The 15426-nt window shown below is 46.2% G+C and overlaps 1 protein-coding gene across 1 annotated transcript in view; it reads left to right on the top strand.

Annotated features, from left to right (window-relative positions):
- PREX1 (phosphatidylinositol-3,4,5-trisphosphate dependent Rac exchange factor 1) overlaps window positions 1-15426 on the top strand; it is an 863840-nt gene that overhangs the window by 827008 nt on the left and 21406 nt on the right. The window lies entirely within an intron of this gene.

Here is a 15426-nt window from a genome sequence, read left to right as displayed (position 1 = left end):
TAGATGTCCTCCGGTACCTAGACCCCTTTGTGAATCTGAATCTGAATCTGCAGCCACAATCATCTGGCAACACATTTGCAACAGGCATTTTGCCCTTCCAAAAGTGCGGCTAAGGTTTCGTAGTATTGACCAACCAAAGTCTGACATCGACCAACCAAAGTCTGAATTTCGACCTACAGAATTCTGTTTTGGCAAAATTTAGTTTTTTCCTATTTCTTTGAGAAAATTACATTATGCTTTTTAGCACAATACTCTATGAAAAGCTGTGCTTGTCAAAGTAAGATTTCAAACCCACAGGAGTACATGTGTGATCTGATTTGTAAGGACTAATTCCGAAATTGGTAGCAGAGGATCTTTGTACGTTATTATAAGTTTCAGTTAAGTTAACACAAAAATATTGTTATTCTGGATATTTTAGTGTATTTTTAATTATGAATGTTGAATCGTTTATTTAACAAATGCCATGTGTGTGTGGTTGTTTTCAATTAGTAATGAACAAATTAAATAAATATTTATAAAAAAAAAGGTAAATTCTAATTTGAGTCAAACAGCCTCTCCATATACTAATCCCTAAACCACAGTTATATACTGTGTATGTATCACAAAAGTTGTAATGTTAATGAGGACCACATAAGCATAATTCCTAAAACAAATCCTGCTGTCTGTGTACACCAAAGTGACACTACCCCGTACTCAGTTGTTAAATGTAAAGAAAAATAACATATGATAATTTTAATATCGTATTTCAACGAACTAGCAGTTAGTTGGACTCTTTGCACAAATCAATAAAGTGCCTACATAGGTACCATATTTTTGATGTATTATACCTGCAACATTACAACATTTAACTTCTAATAATCCTAAGTCCTATATCTAAAGTAATTATCAAGGAAACAACTGCACCTTTTCAAATCATTATCCAAAAAAGGGTATTTTCAGAACATGGATTCCTGAGTTCCCTATAGAGGCTCAATGATTAAGCCGCTCACGGAGACTTGGCCACAGGGAAGGCTACAGGGAAGGTCGACGTGGGATCTCCTGCGCTGGGATAGCGCTCGTGTCTCTCTGTGGGGTGTGCATTGGGACAAGGACTGGAGTTGCTGCATACGCCGAGGGACTGCGAGGACCAGCAGGCTCTCTGCTCCACACCTGCTGCCTCTTCCCTCGGCGTTCCCGCCCCCCGCCTGAACATTTAAATACCTATCGCGGCCCCCGCTCCGCGGGTGCCGCTCACGGAGACTTGGCCACAGGGAAGGCTACAGGGAAGGTCGACGTGGGATCTCCTGCGCTGGGATAGCGCTCGTGTCTCTCTGTGGGGTGTGCATTGGGACAAGGACTGGAGTTGCTGCATACGCCGAGGGACTGCGAGGACCAGCAGGCTCTCTGCTCCACACCTGCTGCCTCTTCCCTCGGCGTTCCCGCCCCCGCCTGAACATTTAAATACCTATCGCGGCCCCCGCTCCGCGGGAGCCGCTCACGGAGACTTGGCCACAGGGAAGGCTACAGTGTGGTATTGGGTTCCCAAGGCCTACATGCTCCGAAGATAACCCACTTACACCGAAAGAACTGTTGGCACGGAAACTGAAAAATGCAAAGAACAAGTTTATTAAGACCCCATGGGGTGGTGGTACATTCCTACAGCACCCTTCGGTAATGCAAGAAGTATCACACCGAACATCAGTGTGACCTACTCTTTTATACAGTTTACAGGTAATAAAACAATGGGCGGCACAAAGTTACAAGCGTTATGTACATATAAGGTCATCTTTGGAACACAGCCAGCTCATTGGAGGGGTTACAACTCCGCTGGTCAGTTTAGGCGGCACATTCCAGAGGGGTGACTGGTCAATGGGGACTGCGCATGTACAGGCTTGACCAGTACTAAAAATAGCCTGTTGCTGGGCAAACTCAAGTGGTCAATGGCACGGACAACGGACTAAAGGCCATGCTGGCCACGAGGCCGCTTATGATCTAAGATGGCCGCCGTAACACACAAAATGGCGTTTCCGAATATGGCCAATTTAAACGGGAAACGTGTAGCACAGCTAAGCGCTAACTCGGCCATCGTCAAATTACGACAGACGACCCTTTTAGCGTTTAGCTGAAGCTACCTCATAGTGAACATAATCTGGGTGTTCATCTTCGATATCGATCAACATTATTTGGGTTACTTCTTTATGAAGCATCATTTTGTCATGAGCAAGAGCTCCTCTTGATGGTATACAAGCCGATAGGCACATAGAACACAAAGCTGGACCACATTGAATGCATAGGCATACGCCAAACAGTATCCCCACAATAATACATAGAATCGTTAGCAATTTCCAACCCCAAGTGGTAAGCATTGACCAGAACCACCCTGAAAGAGTCCAAGTTCCATTATCCGGGTGTATTTCCGCAGCTATCTTATGCAGTTTCGAAATGGCATCATAAACGGATGGTGAATTGTCAGGTACATAAACACAACAGCTGCTTCCGATGATTCTACATGCCCCCCCACGATCAGCTAGAACTACGTCTAGAACCATCCTGTTCTGTAGCGTGACAATCCTAGAAATCTGAAGTTCCTCAGTAATATTCCCCAATGCAATAGCAGTATCATTCGCTACAGCCTCAACTACACGGGTCAGTCGTCGTATCTTTCGACTATTCAAAGCAGCCCCAACAAAGGAAAACAGTCCAAAATTAAAATCCACATACTGTTGCAAAGCAGTGTCTGTCTGGTCAATGTCATCTAAAACAACGGCACGTTTAACACGATTCAGTATGAAATCATGGTAAAAAATATAATCATTATGGTACATTGGTGGGGCAATGAATACAGGAGGTAGTACAAAAGATACATAGCAAGTACCTAACCATCCCAACGGGAGCTGATGATAACCCTTCGTTCCACAAATAAAATACGTATTTCGTGATGCTACAAACGATATGCCATTCAGGCTGTCAAACGTTATTGTAGTATTGCATTCACTTTTCCCAACCGAGATCATACCTTTATTACGTATACACAAATCAGCTTTTGTGGCAATGACATTTATAACATGTGAGCTGGAAACATTAATGTTACGTTGGTTGCTGTAAACACGTGGGGCAGATATATTGTCGGGGCGGTACTCCTCCCATTCAAATCGAGTACCCTCAGCTCGTGGATACCCATCCCGGTCGTGATAACATACTTTATTCAAACGGAAAAGCACCCCCCCTTTTGTTGGCCATCTCAAAGTGAAAAGTAGAGTGTACCAGGCATTGCAGGATCCATTATGTGAGAACGGGAGTGGAATGAGTGGAGTGCCCCCTTTCTTCTGGTGCCCGGGCAGCATCCCACACACCCAGCAATTAGACGTATTTGTCATGTTATGTGTATGATGCAGGATCTGAATAAAGCTATTGTTCAAATAAGTCTGTCGGTGCCGTTCTTCATGGTAAGGCAAGGTGAAGTGAAAATGTTCAGATGGAGCCGGGGTAGTCGGCAGCAAATGTTCACGTGCAGGCACCACAAGTTCAACTACCCAGGCTATCACTGCTATCACCACAATCGTTAGGACAAAAAGGATGGCACCAAGTATTCGTTTATCCCGTGATGCAGAAGACGCCATAGTTCAATTATAGTTCAAAGTCTTAAAAGTTCAGAAAAGTTCGGAAAATTCACAAGTTCTCAAATGTACATATGTGTGTATAACACCTAAAAAGGAAAAATACGGTGCTGAGCTCCGAGGTAGCCGTTGTTTTCTTCTCCAGGGTCAAGACGGGTGTCGCTACTCTTGGCAGAACTGATCCCCCCCCCTTGAGATTCCCGGTTTCCGTTTCACAAACCTCAGAGCGGTAACCAACCAGTCTCGAAAAACCAAAAAAATCTTCCTATCGTGGCCGCAGATTGTAGTGCTCTCGTCCAGAAACAGTGTGGTCCGGGAAGGCTCCCTCAGCTTCGGCCGATGTCACAGCTGGGCTCTTTTCTTTCTCCAAAATCTCTTGGAAGTCGGTAAACACCGCAGGATTCACCAGATCAGGAGAGACACGACGGCAATGTGTCGAATGAATCCACCGCTTCCTATTGGTCACTCGTACAGCTGTTCGAGTAGCAAGGAGGACCTGCTCGGGGCCTCTCCACCTCAGTTCCAAGCTGTTCGCCCTCTCAAAGGACCGAATCATAACATGGTCGCCAGGGCGGAGATCATGGCCTTCTCCAGTAGAATTGTCAGGGAGCGCTTCTCGAACCTGTTGATGAATAGATAGCAAATCATTTGTTAATCGTGCCAAATAATCGTTCATCATTATACAAGGCACATCATGTATCAATCGCGGCTTAGGCACCCCCCAGATATTCATAGGCCTTCCAAACACCACTTCATATGGTGTGAGGCCCGTCCGAGAGTGGGGCACTGATCTAAGAGAGAGTAATGCTAGCGGTAAGGCATCCGGCCATTTCAATGACGTGGACGCCACGATCTTAGCCAGCTTTAGTTTCAACGTGGCATTATACCGCCCGACAAGACCTGCCGACTGAGGGTGGAACACAGCATGAAACTTCTGTTGGATCCCTAACCCCTTCAGCACGTATTCCACAATTTTCCCGACAAAATGAGGCCCATTATCGCTCCATAAAAATTTGCAAACTCCAAAGCGAGGAAAATACTCCTTGAGCAACACCTTAGCTGTTGTTAAAGCTGTATTATCTTTCGTGGGGAAGGCTTCAACCCATTTGCTAAAAGCACACACCACCACTAAGACATACTTAAGGTTATTGCAGCGCTCAAGCTGGATGTAATCCATTTGGAGTACCTCGAATGGTGCAGAAGGTGGAACGAACCCTCCTTTCGGAGTATGGGTCCCCTTAGCAGGATTGTGCTGCAAACATATCAGACAGGTCTGCACTACTCTCTTAGCAGTATTAGCAATCTCGGGATGCTCCCAAACTCGTGTTAACAATCGAGTAATTGCAAGAGCCCCCACGTGCGCTAACCCATGTGTCATCTGGACCATCGCTTGCAAGTAAGCTGCAGGCAATTTCCATTTCTCCATGTCCTTGCTTCTCCAACACCCTTCATCGTCTAGCACCCCATCAGTTGCCCATGCCGCAAGTTCTGATTCAGTAGCTGATTTCTGAATGTCTAATATTTCCGCTCTAGCATCATTCCATCGCTCTGCTTGGGATTTTGTCACGTACATGGGGGAGTCAGCTCGGGACATAGCCGTATGTCTCGCTATGCTGTCCGCAAAGGCATTTCCCTTTCCCACTTCATCAGTGATCTTTTTATGGGCGCTACATTTTATGATCGCTACTTTCTTTGGGCAAAGCAACGCATTTAGGAGATCACGCACCAACTCTCCGTGCATAATGTGTACTCCATGAGAAGTTAAAAACCCACGCTCTCTCCAGAGTAGACCGAAGTCATGTGCTACTCCGAAGGCGTACCGGCTGTCTGTGTATATGTTCACACATAAGCCAGCACTGCTTGAGACGATTTCTGTGGTATTCTAGCTGTTTCCACCACTGTCTTAAGTGTCGTTATTGCATAGGCTGCGGAAGTCGTGCCGTCTGGCAGCCTCAAACATGATCCATCAACCCACAGTTCCCCATCCACATCTAGAAGTGGCATATCCTGTAGGTCAACACGACCCTTTGTCTGTTCCTCGGTCAGGAAAACACAGTCATGATGTTTTTCTTCCTGACCCTCCTCGACCGGATAGGGCAATAAAGTGGCAGGGTTCAGAGTAGCACATCTTTTTAGTGTGATATGTGGCGCCAACAGTGTAAGCTCATATCCTGTTAACCGTGCACTCGTGAGATATTGGGTCTTTGTTTGATTTAGCAGGGCATCTACTGCGTGAGGAACTAACACCAACAATTTGTGCGATAACACTATTCCCTCACTCTGCCGTATCGCTACTGCTGTTGCTGCAACTGCTCGGAAACACCCAGGTAACCCTCGCGCTACAGGATCAAGAATAGCAGAAAAGTATGCGCATGGCCTCTGCTTGTCCCCGTGTGTCTGCACTAACACTGATAACGCGCACCCATCTTTCTCATGCACGTACAATGTGAAAATCTTCGTATAATCTGGTGTACCTAACACGGGTGCAGAGCAAAGGGCTTGTCTCAGTTGATCAAAAGCATTTTAACATTCATCTGTCCATTCAAGGGGCATTGGTGTAGTTTTGGACAGTAACGCTAACAAAGGCTTTATAATGTGCGAAAACCCCATGATCCACTGCCTACAAAAGGACGTTAACCCTATGAAGGCGCGCACATCTCTCTGTGTGCGGGGAACTGGTGTATCTAATATTGCCTGAATACGATCTGATGTCAATGCACGCCCCTCCTTAGACAAAAGATGACCGAGGTAGGTCACCTTGGGTCTACAGTATTGTAGCTTTTTCTTAGAAACCTTGTGATTATTCTGTGCCAAAAAAGAAAGCAACGCAATCGTACTTTCCTCACATTGCGTGTAAGAATCAGCAGCAAGCAGAAGGTCGTCCACATATTGGATCAGAACAACCCCCGATTGCAACTCAAAGGAATCAAGCTGTCTTTTCAAAGCCTGGCTATAGATACTCGGGCTCTCAGTGTAACCTTGGGGAACACGACAAAATCTATACGATTTATTATTTAACGTGAAGCCAAACAGATATCTGCTATCGGGATGGACAGGGATGGAAAATAAAGCGTTTTTCAAATCAATTACACTAAAGGTCGTTGCCGTTGGTGGTACCAGCGTAAGCAAGGTCGTAATATCGGACACCACCGGGTATTGGGGAATGACAATTTTGTTGATCTCTCTCAAGTCAATAATAAAGCGATAGACTTTGTCGTCAGTATCTCTCTTAAGGATCGGAAGAATAGGGCTGTTACAGACATTATAAGGAACCTCTTCCACCACCCCTGCAGTTATCAAATCCTGGACAATGTAAGTCAGGGCAATTTCACCTTCCCTCGAAATCTTATATTGTGGCACCCGTGGCAGAGAGGCCCCCTCCTTAACAGTAATATGAATAGGTGGAATACGCATCTCTCCCACATCCGTGTCTGAGGTCGCCCATAACGTGTGCGGGAGAGAGGCCAAAGCTGGAATGTCTGATATGGTATAGAACCTGTTCGGGTCAGGGTAATTGTCATTCAGGATAACCCGCACTCCTTCAGGAGCGCACCGTATCGTTGCTCGAAAGTATTTAAGCAAATCGATGCCCAGGATATTATCTGGTGTATAGGGCGATAACAAAAATTGACCAAAACTAAAAAATTTGTCAAGACAGAGTGCAAGGGGTTTGGACAAAGGGCTAGGGGAGGGTGTGCCATCGAACCCTACACATGTTATCATTTCGCCAGACAGGGGAGCCCTCGGAACCAATTTCTTTGACAAAGCGCTACGAGTAGCTCCGGTGTCGACTAGGAATTGATCAGTAGAACCCAAAATGCCCGCTGTTACATATGGACCTTCCTGATCTACCGGCACTTCAATTGGTTCCGCATCCCATCCTACGCAGTCCTATGCATGCACATAATCCTGGTGCTCCACATTCTCACCCTCTGAAATCTGATATTGGTTCCGTCTATCAAAAGTATTTCGTTCATCCTGGCCACGGCCCCCTTGCTCAGCCCTTCCACGATCACCTCTGCCACCTCTCGCCCCCGTATAACCGCCCCGCGACCTACCACCTCCTCGACCACGCTGGCTACGTTGTTCCCGAAGTACCGGACAATCCTCAGCCCAATGACCAAACTCTTTACAATAAGCACATTGATCCTCCGCAATATCCGTACGACCATACGACGTATTCCCTCCACCTCGTCTACCTCTGTCGTTCCCTCTACCCTGTGTTCCACGAACCTGTGCCAACATCACCTTCGTTTTCAATTCTTTCGCTTTTTTATCAACACTTTCTTTAGCCTCCAACTCCTGCCGCTCATAATACTGAGCCATAGTCAACAAAGACGCAGGGGTCGCCGTGGCCCAGGAACTTTCACTCGATTTCAATCGTTTTGCAACCTCCGGCAGGTGATTAGCCACATACTTATCTACAAACAAATGCCGACCTGTATCGTCTGTTAAAGATTGACCACTGTAATCGTGAAACGCCTCTTCAAAGCGTGTAAAGAAATCTGAAACCGTTTCATCTGGCTTTTGTTTACACGAAGCTAACATGGTCCAATCTATCTTTTTAGAAGGTATGAGCATTTTTAATTTAACCAAAATAGCCGTTGGGAGATCTAAAATCAACTGGCAAGGCTTACATGCCGGTTTCCTCTCTAAGTCAGCTTGATTTATTTCTTTCCACGTACCCCCAAGTATTGTCTCATCATTATTTTTACGAATTTGTCTCCACATGTCAGGCGGAAGTATTAACCCAAAAAACGTCTAATATTTCCGCTCTAGCATCATTCCATCGCTCTGCTTGGGATTTTGTCACGTACATGGGGGAGTCAGCTCGGGACATAGCCGTATGTCTCGCTATGCTGTCCGCAAAGGCATTTCCCTTTCCCACTTCATCAGTGATCTTTTTATGGGCGCTACATTTTATGATCGCTACTTTCTTTGGGCAAAGCAACGCATTTAGGAGATCACGCACCAACTCTCCGTGCATAATGTGTACTCCATGAGAAGTTAAAAACCCACGCTCTCTCCAGAGTAGACCGAAGTCATGTGCTACTCCGAAGGCGTACCGGCTGTCTGTGTATATGTTCACACATAAGCCAGCACTGCTTGAGACGATTTCTGTGGTATTCTAGCTGTTTCCACCACTGTCTTAAGTGTCGTTATTGCATAGGCTGCGGAAGTCGTGCCGTCTGGCAGCCTCAAACATGATCCATCAACCCACAGTTCCCCATCCACATCTAGAAGTGGCATATCCTGTAGGTCAACACGACCCTTTGTCTGTTCCTCGGTCAGGAAAACACAGTCATGATGTTTTTCTTCCTGACCCTCCTCGACCGGATAGGGCAATAAAGTGGCAGGGTTCAGAGTAGCACATCTTTTTAGTGTGATATGTGGCGCCAACAGTGTAAGCTCATATCCTGTTAACCGTGCACTCGTGAGATATTGGGTCTTTGTTTGATTTAGCAGGGCATCTACTGCGTGAGGAACTAACACCAACAATTTGTGCGATAACACTATTCCCTCACTCTGCCGTATCGCTACTGCTGTTGCTGCAACTGCTCGGAAACACCCAGGTAACCCTCGCGCTACAGGATCAAGAATAGCAGAAAAGTATGCGCATGGCCTCTGCTTGTCCCCGTGTGTCTGCACTAACACTGATAACGCGCACCCATCTTTCTCATGCACGTACAATGTGAAAATCTTCGTATAATCTGGTGTACCTAACACGGGTGCAGAGCAAAGGGCTTGTCTCAGTTGATCAAAAGCATTTTAACATTCATCTGTCCATTCAAGGGGCATTGGTGTAGTTTTGGACAGTAACGCTAACAAAGGCTTTATAATGTGCGAAAACCCCATGATCCACTGCCTACAAAAGGACGTTAACCCTATGAAGGCGCGCACATCTCTCTGTGTGCGGGGAACTGGTGTATCTAATATTGCCTGAATACGATCTGATGTCAATGCACGCCCCTCCTTAGACAAAAGATGACCGAGGTAGGTCACCTTGGGTCTACAGTATTGTAGCTTTTTCTTAGAAACCTTGTGATTATTCTGTGCCAAAAAAGAAAGCAACGCAATCGTACTTTCCTCACATTGCGTGTAAGAATCAGCAGCAAGCAGAAGGTCGTCCACATATTGGATCAGAACAACCCCCGATTGCAACTCAAAGGAATCAAGCTGTCTTTTCAAAGCCTGGCTATAGATACTCGGGCTCTCAGTGTAACCTTGGGGAACACGACAAAATCTATACGATTTATTATTTAACGTGAAGCCAAACAGATATCTGCTATCGGGATGGACAGGGATGGAAAATAAAGCGTTTTTCAAATCAATTACACTAAAGGTCGTTGCCGTTGGTGGTACCAGCGTAAGCAAGGTCGTAATATCGGACACCACCGGGTATTGGGGAATGACAATTTTGTTGATCTCTCTCAAGTCAATAATAAAGCGATAGACTTTGTCGTCAGTATCTCTCTTAAGGATCGGAAGAATAGGGCTGTTACAGACATTATAAGGAACCTCTTCCACCACCCCTGCAGTTATCAAATCCTGGACAATGTAAGTCAGGGCAATTTCACCTTCCCTCGAAATCTTATATTGTGGCACCCGTGGCAGAGAGGCCCCCTCCTTAACAGTAATATGAATAGGTGGAATACGCATCTCTCCCACATCCGTGTCTGAGGTCGCCCATAACGTGTGCGGGAGAGAGGCCAAAGCTGGAATGTCTGATATGGTATAGAACCTGTTCGGGTCAGGGTAATTGTCATTCAGGATAACCCGCACTCCTTCAGGAGCGCACCGTATCGTTGCTCGAAAGTATTTAAGCAAATCGATGCCCAGGATATTATCTGGTGTATAGGGCGATAACAAAAATTGACCAAAACTAAAAAATTTGTCAAGACAGAGTGCAAGGGGTTTGGACAAAGGGCTAGGGGAGGGTGTGCCATCGAACCCTACACATGTTATCATTTCGCCAGACAGGGGAGCCCTCGGAACCAATTTCTTTGACAAAGCGCTACGAGTAGCTCCGGTGTCGACTAGGAATTGATCAGTAGAACCCAAAATGCCCGCTGTTACATATGGACCTTCCTGATCTACCGGCACTTCAATTGGTTCCGCATCCCATCCTACGCAGTCCTATGCATGCACATAATCCTGGTGCTCCACATTCTCACCCTCTGAAATCTGATATTGGTTCCGTCTATCAAAAGTATTTCGTTCATCCTGGCCACGGCCCCCTTGCTCAGCCCTTCCACGATCACCTCTGCCACCTCTCGCCCCCGTATAACCGCCCCGCGACCTACCACCTCCTCGACCACGCTGGCTACGTTGTTCCCGAAGTACCGGACAATCCTCAGCCCAATGACCAAACTCTTTACAATAAGCACATTGATCCTCCGCAATATCCGTACGACCATACGACGTATTCCCTCCACCTCGTCTACCTCTGTCGTTCCCTCTACCCTGTGTTCCACGAACCTGTGCCAACATCACCTTCGTTTTCAATTCTTTCGCTTTTTTATCAACACTTTCTTTAGCCTCCAACTCCTGCCGCTCATAATACTGAGCCATAGTCAACAAAGACGCAGGGGTCGCCGTGGCCCAGGAACTTTCACTCGATTTCAATCGTTTTGCAACCTCCGGCAGGAGATTAGCCACATACTTATCTACAAACAAATGCCGACCTGTATCGTCTGTTAAAGATTGACCACTGTAATCGTGAAACGCCTCTTCAAAGCGTGTAAAGAAATCTGAAACCGTTTCATCTGGCTTTTGTTTACACGAAGCTAACATGGTCCAATCTATCTTTTTAGAAGGTATGAGCATTTTTAATTTAACCAAAATAGCCGTTGGGAGATCTAAAATCAACTGGCAAGGCTTACATGCCGGTTTCCTCTCTAAGTCAGCTTGATTTATTTCTTTCCACGTACCCCCAAGTATTGTCTCATCATTATTTTTACGAATTTGTCTCCACATGTCAGGCGGAAGTATTAACCCAAAAAACAAATCTATGTCAACAAGAGTCATCACACAAGACGAAATAGCCCCTTCCACCCCTTCATAGAATGCTGTCGGATTTTTACGAAGGTCAGTTAAAGAATTTTTCAATGCCATAACATCCGCTCTATTCCAAGGCGTATACACCCAATTATATACAAAGTACCCCTTCGCATCCTTTGACCTTTTATCATCATCTGTACCTTCCCCCTTCGGTGGAACATACAAAGGTGCGGCTTCACGCATAGGCATAACATGCATTGCAGAACTCTTATCTGAACCCCGGAGAGAACACTCCTTAGATTGCCCGTCAGATTCCGGCCCGGACTCCTTAATCATTTTCCGCTCGTCCCGCAATCTGATAGCCTCATCTCGCAGCTGGATCAGTTGATTGTAAAAGGTATCGACATCTGCAAGAACAAATACACCTGTATCTAGATTCTCACGATGAACTGACACAGCCTTAGGTTCTAGCGTATCTGAAATTTTACGATATGAGGTAACAACTTCATCTGCCAAAGTAGCCATAAAATACAGTAACTCTTGGTCTGTCCAAGTACCCCTTTCAGAAATGACTTCAGCCTGAGAAACATACTTCGTTTTCACTCTACGAGCCCAACTACGTAAATGTGCGGATCTCTCCGCCGAAAACCTGAGACCAGATACACCCTTCTTTCCCGACTTATCCTGTCCGTCCTCATCCGATTCTGCAAGTGGAGCCGTAGGCGAAACGTACGGAGGCGGTGATCGATCTAGCAATGAAAAATCATCAATTTCATTATTAAGGACAGGATAAAGCGGTCGACGAATAGGGAATTGACCAGTCGTTTGCAATTTACGTTCCCGTTCCTCCCTCTCTTTCTTTTCCTGCTCCTCTTTTTCCTCAAGCTGTAAAGCCTTATCCCGAGCAGCCTTGTGCTGCTCTTTGTCCACCAAGGCAACTTCACGCTTCATTCGTTCACGCACCGCTTTCTCCCACATTCGTACACAATCAAACATGTTCTGTCTAGACCTTCGCTGAAACAAACATTGCTCCACAAACTGTACTTTGCGTAAATCGAATGATCCATGTAGAGGCCATTGCAATTCAGGATCTGACTTGGTGTACTTATTCCATAATTTACTGTACATTATAGGTGGAAGGCCATGCTTTATATACATGTCCCTATTTGGTGTTCCCTCTGGGGGAGCCGGCTGTGCTTCCGCTAACCTAATTGTGGTACCATTTCCAAGACAGCACATCCCTCGGAGTGTGCTTAAAACAGGCATGTTCAAAAGGTACCACGAAAGCGCGATACCGTAGAAAAATGGCACTTACAGTACTTCACACAAACGTGCCGCTCGAAGGAAAAAAACAAAATTAGAGAAACATCTCTACATGCCTGCCTATGTGAAGTGCACTACACATATATTTTTTTCAAAGATCACAAATTCACAAATTCACAAATGTTAGCTAACTCAAATCAAAATCATAGGTCATAGGACTTCGGCAAGCGTCCGAGGACTACCTTACCGATCACAAATCATAGAACTTCAGTAAGCGTCCGCAGACTACCTTACCGATCACAAATCTTACCCAAAGCCTCAAAAGTCCAGTTTCCAACTGCCAAGGTCTTGTAATCGAATCAGCCAAACGGCACTTTATCCAGCAACACGGACGATCGAGGACTCAGTCGGAGACCAGCGCCACCTGGAAGGTCAGATCGGAAGGAAAGGAAAAAACACCGTGGGTGCCAAGACTCGGGTCACTCAGTGGCAGCGCGCGTCCATGGCGAGTATCCAGACCTTCGTCACGACCTCTCCTTCGGGCATCCGAGTCGCTGATGAGTCCCACCAGAGTCGACAATTTGTGGTATTGGGTTCCCAAGGCCTACATGCTCCGAAGATAACCCACTTACACCGAAAGAACTGTTGGCACGGAAACTGAAAAATGCAAAGAACAAGTTTATTAAGACCCCATGGGGTGGTGGTACATTCCTACAGCACCCTTCGGTAATGAAAGAAGTATCACACCGAACATCGGTGTGACCTACTCTTTTATACAGTTTACAGGTAATAAAACAATGGGCGGCACAAAGTTACAAGCGTTATGTACATATAAGGTCATCTTTGGAACACAGCCAGCTCATTGGAGGGGTTACAACTCCGCTGGTCAGTTTAGGCGGCACATTCCAGAGGGGTGACTGGTCAATGGGGACTGCGCATGTACAGGCTTGACCAGTATTAAAAATAGCCTGTTGCTGGGCAAACTCAAGTGGTCAATGGCACGGACAACGGACAAAAGGCCATGCTGGCCACGAGGCCGCTTATGATCTAAGATGGCCGCCGTAACACACAAAATGGCGTTTCCGAATATGGCCAATTTAAACGGGAAACGTGTAGCACAGCTAAGCGCTAACTCGGCCATCGTCAAATTACGACAACAGGGAAGGTCGACGTGGGATCTCCTGCGCTGGGATAGCGCTCGTGTCTCTCTGTGGGGTGTGCATTGGGACAAGGACTGGAGTTGCTGCATACGCCGAGGGACTGCGAGGACCAGCAGGCTCTCTGCTCCACACCTGCTGCCTCTTCCCTCGGCGTTCCCGCCCCCCGACTGCAGTGTTTAAAATCTCGCGCCTAATCCCGCAGCGCGGGACATAGCCCGGACAAAGGTCGGGCCCACTACGGCCCTCATAGGACTGAGGAGGCCGGGACGGGCCACCCCCCCTGGCTCCGCAATCAGAGGAAGCACATTGTTTGATATATACCCATAACACTTCCTGGTCAGTGTTTCTTTCTTTTTCCTGTAAGACTATGTCACGTAAGGGGTCCAAAAATAAATTACCTTTAATATGTGATCCAGGTCAGTGGACCCTGAATTTTACTGTGACCAAACAGACACTGTCCACTTTTGGTGAAGACGTGATCGAGTCGCCACAAGCGTCAGACACCAGTCAATTACCCCCATTGAACTCTGTTAACTCGCACAACTTGTCCTTTTGGGAGGAAATGAATTCTCTATGTGGCACTAAATATGCCCTAGTGGCATCCCCTTCCCCTGTAAAAAGTTCTAGTATTTCTATCCCTTTTGGGAAACCATGTGTCTCATTAGAAAATACCCGTGGCGTTGCCTTGGTTCAGGACCCTAATGATAAAAGGAAGCAAGATGAGACTATGGAAAGTGGGAATCATTTAAACACACCATGTGCTGGTCTTTCATCACCAGTCGCCAACCGCTCCCTATCAGTGGTAGAGAGTGGAACTTATGTAGACCAAGCATCTTTACTGTCCCAGATAGAGTTATTGTTTAATTCGATTGTATCACCCCTGGTACAAAAAATTAATGCCCTGGGTGATAGAATTACGGGTATTGAGAGAATCATTCAGGCCAACCCCCCATCACTTAATAATGATCTATCCACTGGGTGTAGAGCCCTGCAAGCTATCTCCATAACAAAAGACGTAAATCCTTCTACCCCTAAGAAGGTTATAGCCAATGGTCCTGACTTATTTATTGCCTCAAAAGTCCCATTGCCTATTAACCCTAGCAAACATGCCCAAACTTCTCCACAGCTTCCTAAAAAATGTGTTATTACTAAAGTTGCACCTAAATTTGGGATTAATAATTACACTGCTGTCAGAGGGGATCCAAATAGAGTAACAAGTAGAGCAGAATCTATACACTTGCCCCCTGAAGCTGCTCCTTTCGTTCTTGTTCTATCAGGCATACCGGCACCCTGCCATGGGAAATTTGAAAACCGACAGGAACTCTTAAATAAGGTCTTATTCTGGCTTTCCAAAAATAGACCACTCGCGCCCAATCATGATGGTGGTATTTTGAGTGTTAGAAGGG

Source organism: Lissotriton vulgaris, chromosome 7 (assembly GCF_964263255.1).
Source record: "Lissotriton vulgaris chromosome 7, aLisVul1.2, whole genome shotgun sequence".
Classification (NCBI taxonomy): domain Eukaryota; kingdom Metazoa; phylum Chordata; class Amphibia; order Caudata; family Salamandridae; genus Lissotriton; species Lissotriton vulgaris.
Note: the sequence above shows the minus strand (reverse complement) of the source record. Positions and strands in the feature narration are given on the sequence as shown.